General features: G+C 35.0%; 2 non-coding genes across 2 annotated transcripts; both read right to left on the bottom strand.

Moving 5' to 3' along the window:
- Positions 1-1,263: 1,263 nt before the first annotated feature.
- On the bottom strand, positions 1,264-1,371 carry LOC112731417 (small nucleolar RNA R71). The gene has a single exon (XR_003167195.1). It is a non-coding gene; the product is annotated as a small nucleolar RNA R71 (small nucleolar RNA).
- A 4,039-nt stretch (positions 1,372-5,410) lies between these two features.
- Positions 5,411-5,518, bottom strand: LOC112731787 (small nucleolar RNA R71). The gene has a single exon (XR_003167546.1). It is a non-coding gene; the product is annotated as a small nucleolar RNA R71 (small nucleolar RNA).
- Positions 5,519-5,932: the final 414 nt, after the last annotated feature.

The following is a 5,932-nucleotide window of genomic DNA, read 5'->3' as shown; positions in this document are numbered from 1 at the left end:
ATTTTCAAAATCTTTTTCTTATTTCTATTTCATATTTTTGAAATTAATGCTAACAATTAATGTGATTGATTCAAAATTTTTAAGTTTGTTACTTGTCTAGTAAGAAAGGTTCAATCTTTAAATTTTAAAATCATATCTTTTTATTTCTTGTTAGTCAAGTAATCAACTTTAATTTTCAAAATCAAATCTTTTTTAAATTTCTTTTTCAAATCTTTTTCAAAATAAATTTCAATCACATCTTTTTCAAAATCAATTTCAAAATCTTTTCTAACTTCTTATCTAACTTCTTATCTTTTCAAAATTGATTTTCAAATCTTTTTTGTTAATTAATCTTATCTGATTTGAGTCTTATCTTTTTCAAAACTACTTAACTAATTCTCTCTCTCTAATTTTCGAAAATCACTAACCTCTTTTTCAAAATTCCTTTTTAATTAACTAATTATTTTAAATTTTAATTTAATTTAATTTAATTTTTTTATTTTCGAATTTTAACTTTAATTTTAAATTGAAAACAAAAATATTTTTATTTTATTTTATTTAATTTTCGAATTCTTCCCTCTCTCATCTCTTTCTAATTATTTTATTTATCTACTAACACTTCTCTTCTTTTTAAAAATTCGAAACCTCTCCCTCTTTCTGTGTTCGAATTCTTTTTCTTCTCTTCTACTCACATAAAGGAACCTCTCTACTGTGGCAAAGAGGATCCCTATTATTTTCTATTCCCTTCTTTTTCATATGAGCAGGAGCAAGGGCAAGAACATTCTTGTTAAAGCAGATCCTAAACCTGAAAGGACTCTAAAGAAGAAACTAAGAGAAGCTAAAATACAATAATCCAGAGAAAACCTTACAGAGAATCTTGAAAAAGAAGTAATGGCCGAACCCAACAACAATGCAAAGAAGATTCTTGGTGACTTTACTGCACCAAATTCCAACTTACATGGAAGAAGCATCTCAATCCCTGTCATTGGAGCAAACAATTTTGAGCTAAAGCCTCAATTAGTTTCTCTGATGCAACAGAATTGCAAGTTTCATGGACTTCCATCAGATGATACTTTTCAGTTCTTAACTAAATTCTTGCAAATCTGTGATACTATTAAGACCAATGGAGTTGATCCCGAGGTCTACAAGCTTATGCTTTTCCCATTTGCTGTAAGAGACAGAGCTAGAATATGGTTGGACTCTCAACCTAAAGATAGCCTGAACTCTTGGAATAAGCTGGTCACGGCTTTCTTAGCCAACTTCTTTCCTCCTCAAAAGCTTAGCAAACTTAGAGTGGATGTTCAAACCTTCAAACAGAAAGAAGGTGAATCCCTCTATGAAGCTTGGGACAGATACAAGCAACGGACCAAAAAATGTCCTTCTGACATGCTTTCAGAATGGACCATCCTGGATATATTCTATGATGGTCTGTCTGAATTAGCTAAGATGTCATTAGACCATTGATGAGCGGATAATTTATATGCTTTTTGGCATTGTTTTAGTATATTTTTAGTATATTTTAGTTAGTTTTTATTATATTTTTATTAGTTTTTATTTAAAATTTACATTTCTGGACTTTACTATGAGTTTGTATGTTTTTCTATGATTTCAGGTATTTAACTGGCTGAAATTGAGGGACCTGAGCAAAAATCTGATTCAGAGGCTGAAAAAGGACAGCAGATGCTGTTGGATTCTGACCTCTCTGCACTCAAAGTAAATTTTCTAGAGCTACAGAATCCCAATTGGCGCGCTCTCAATTTCGTTGGAAAGTAGACATCCTGGGCTTTCCAGCAATATATAATAGTCCATACTTTTCTCGAGATTTGATGGCCCAAACCGGCGTTCCAAGTCAGCTTAAGAATTCTGGCATCAAAACGCCAGAACTGGCACAAAAGCTGGAGTTACACGCCCAAACTGGCACAAAAGCTGGCGTTTAACTCCAAGAAAAGTCTCTACACATGGAAGCTTCAATGCTCAGCCCAAGCACACACCAAGTGGGTCCGGAAGAAGATTTCTGCATTAATTACTTATTTCTGTAACCCTAGGCTACCAGTTTTCTATAAATAGGACCTTTTGCTATTGTATTTTCATCTTTTGTCATCTTTTGATCATGTTTTGATGATTGAACCCTCCTTGGGAGGCTGGTCATTCGGCCATGCCTAGACTCTTTGTTCTTATGTATTTTCAACGGTGGAGTTTCTACACACCATAGATTAAGGTGTGGAGCTCTGCTGTTCTTCATGAATTAATGCAAAGTACTATTGTTTTTCTATTCAACTCAAGTCTATTTCTTCTCCAAGATATTCATTTGCACCCAAGAACATGATGAATGTGATGATTATGTGACACACATCACCATTCTCACCTATGAACGCGTGCCTGACAACCACTTCCGTTCTACATGCAAACAAGCTTGAATGTGTATCTCTTGGGTTTCTAATCTAAGATTAGAACCTTCGTGGTATAGGCTAGAATTATTGGCGGCCATTCTTGAGATCCGGAACGTCTAAACCTTGTCTGTGGTATTCTGAGTAGGATCTGGGAAGGGATGACTGTGACGAGCTTCAAACTCGCGAGTGTTGGGCGTGTGACAGATGCAAAAGGATCAATGGATCCTATTCCAACATGATCGAGAACCGACAGATGATTAGCCGTGCGGTAACAGCGTGCGTAGAACATTTTCACTGAGAGGACGGGAAGTAGCCATTGACAACGGTGATGCCCAGCATAAAGCTTGCCATGGAAAGGAGTATGAATGATTGGAAGAAGGCAATAGGAAAGCAGAGGTTCAGGAGGAACAAAGCATCTTCATACGCTTATCTGAAATTCCAACCAATGAATTACATAAGTATCTCTATCTCTATCTTTATTTTATGTTTTATTTATCTTTAATTGTCAATCCTCTATAACCATTTGAATCTGCCTGACTGAGATTTACAAGATGACCATAGCTTGCTTCAAGCCGACAGTCTCCGTGGGATCGACCCTTACTCACGTAAGGTATTACTTGGACGACCCAGTGCACTTGCTGGTTAGTTGTACGGAATTGTGACAAAGTGTGATTCACGTTTGAGAGCTCCAAGTCTTTGGCGCCATTGTTGATGATCACAATTTTGTGCACCAAGTTTTTGGCGCCGTGGCCGGGGATTGTTCGAGTTTGGACAACTGACGGTTCATCTTGTTGCTTAGATAAGGTAATTTTATTTTATTTTTATTTTCGAAAAATTCAAAAAAAAAATTTATTTTGTTCTTCAGAGTTTTTAAGAATGAATTCTAGAGTTTCATGATGATTTGTTGAAGTCTGGCTGGCTGTGAAGCCGTGTCTAATCTTATTGGACCGAGATTTCAACTTATCATCACAAGAGCTTGTTGATTCCTATAAATTTTGCTGTTGTTAGCAATGATCTGCTAAAGCTTGGCTGGCCATTGGCTATGTCTACTATTTTGGACCGGAGCTTTCATTGAAAGCTTGGCTGGCTAGTAAGCCATGTCTAATTCCTGGACCGGAGTCTTAGACTAGCATTGCAATGATTCCTGGAACTCTTATTAAAAACTTTGAACCCCTTTATTTTCTTTTCCACTCAATTTTCGAAAAATCACAAAAAAAAATTATAAAATCATAAAAATCAAAAATATTTTATGTTTCTTGTTTGAGTCTAGTATCTAATTTTAAGTTTGGTGTCAATTGCATACCTATAATTTTCGAAAATTACATGCATTATGTTCTTCATTAATCTTCAAGTTGTTCTTGATGATTTCGTTGCTCTGATCTTTAAATTCTCTTGTTTTGTGTGTTTTGTTGTTTCTCATATGCATTCTAAATTTGTTAGTGTCTCTTATATGAAAATTTTTAAGTTTGGTGTCCTGCATGCATTTTTTGTTTGATTTGAGTTTCCTAAGATTAGTTGTATTTTGATTATTTCTCATCATTGAAAAATTCAAAAAAAATTCTCAAAACTATGTCTTTTCAAGTCAATAATACAGAGAATGAAGATTCAGAATATTCAACAGAGGAATCAAACAGAAAAAGCTGGGCGTTCAAAATGCCCAGTGAAGAAGGAAAACTGGCGTTTAAACGCCAGCCAGGGTACCTGGCTGGGCGTTTAACACCCAAAAAGGTAGGATTTTGGGCGTTAAATGCCATAATGGATGCCATTCTAGGCGTTTAATGCCAGAAGGACACTAGAGGGAAGATTTTGTTTTTAATTCAAATTTTTTTCAAATCTTCATAATTTTTCAAAATCAAATCTTTTTCAAATCATACCTTTTCAATCATATCTCTTCAAAATCAATTTCTTTTCATTTTTTTATTTATTATTATTTTTGAAAATCCTTGCTACAATTAATAATTTAATTCAAAATTTTCTAGTTGTTACTTGCCTATTAAGAAAGGATCAAAAGTTTTAATTCTAGAATCATATCTTTTAATTTCTTGTTAGTCAAGTAATCAACTTTAATTTTAAAACTTTCTCTTTTTAATTTGATTTTCAATCATATCTTCTCAATCATATCTTTTCAATCACATCTTTTTCAAAATTAAGTTTCAATCATATTTTTTTGATTTCTAATTTCAAAATCTTTTTCAAAAATCACTTAATTTCTTTCCCAATCTTAATTTTTGAAAAACCTTTACCAAATTTTCAAAATTTATTTTAATTATTTCAAAATCTTTTTAATTTATTTTCGAAAATTCTTCCCTTCTTCTCACATCCTTCTATTTAAAGGACTAACACTCTTCCTCAAGGTACAATTCGAACTCTATCCCTCTTGATAAGTTCGAATTCTCTTCTATCTACCTCCTCCTTCTATTCTTCTTTTCCTCTAACACCTCAAGGAATCTCTATACTGTGACATAGAGGATTCCCTACTTTCTTGTTCTCTTCTCTTTCATATGAGCAGGAGCAAAGATAAAGGCATACTTGTTCAAGCTGATCCTGAACCTGAAAGGACCTAGAAGAGAAAGCTAAGAGAAGCTAAAGCACAATTCTCTCTAGAGGGCCTAACAGAGCTTTTCAAGGAAGAAGAAGCCATGGTAGCCGAAAACAACAATGCCAACAATGCAAGGAAGGTGCTTGGTGACTTTACTGCACCTACTTCCGACTTCTATGGGAGAAGCATCTCAATCCCTGCCATTGGAGCAAACAACTTTGAGCTTAAGCCTCAATTAGTTTCTCTAATGCAACAGAATTGCAAGTTTCATGGACTTCCATTAGAAGATCCTCATCAGTTCTTAGCTGAATTCTTATAAATCTGTGACACTGTCAAAACCAATGGGGTTGATCCCGAGGTCTATAGACTTATGCTCTTCCCCTTTGCTGTAAGAGACAGAGCTAGAACATGGTTGGATTCACAACCTAAAGAAAGCCTGAACTCTTGGGAAAAGCTAGTTAATGCCTTCTTGACAAAGTTCTTTCCACCTCAAAAATTGAGCAAGCTTAGAGTGGAAATCCAAACCTTCAGACAGAAAGAAGGTGAATCCCTCTATGAAGCATGGGAAAGATACAAGCAATTGATCAAAAGGTGTCCTTCTGACATGCTTTCAGAATGGAGCATCATAGGTATCTTCTATGATGATCTGTCTGAACTGTCCAAAATGTCATTGGACAGCTCTGCTGGAGGATCTCTTCATCTGAAGAAGACGCCTACAGAAGCTTAGGAACTCATTGAAATGGTTGCAAATAACCAATTCATGTACACTTCTGAAAGGAATCCTGTGAATAATGGGACAACTCAGAAGAAAGGAGTTCTTGAGATTGATACTCTGAATGCCATATTGGCTCAGAATAAAATATTGATCCAACAAGTCAATATGATTTCTCAGAGTCTGTCTAGAATGCAAGCAGCAACAGGCAGTACTAAGGAAGCTTCCTCTGAAGAAGAAGCTTATGATCCTGAGAACCCAGCAATGGAAGAGGTGAATTACATAGGAGAACCCTATGGAAACACCTATAAT

Source organism: Arachis hypogaea, chromosome 12 (assembly GCF_003086295.3).
Source record: "Arachis hypogaea cultivar Tifrunner chromosome 12, arahy.Tifrunner.gnm2.J5K5, whole genome shotgun sequence".
Taxonomy (NCBI): Eukaryota; Viridiplantae; Streptophyta; class Magnoliopsida; order Fabales; family Fabaceae; genus Arachis; species Arachis hypogaea.
The sequence above is the reverse complement of the archived record's forward strand: the minus strand, read 5'-3'. Positions and strand labels throughout refer to the sequence as shown.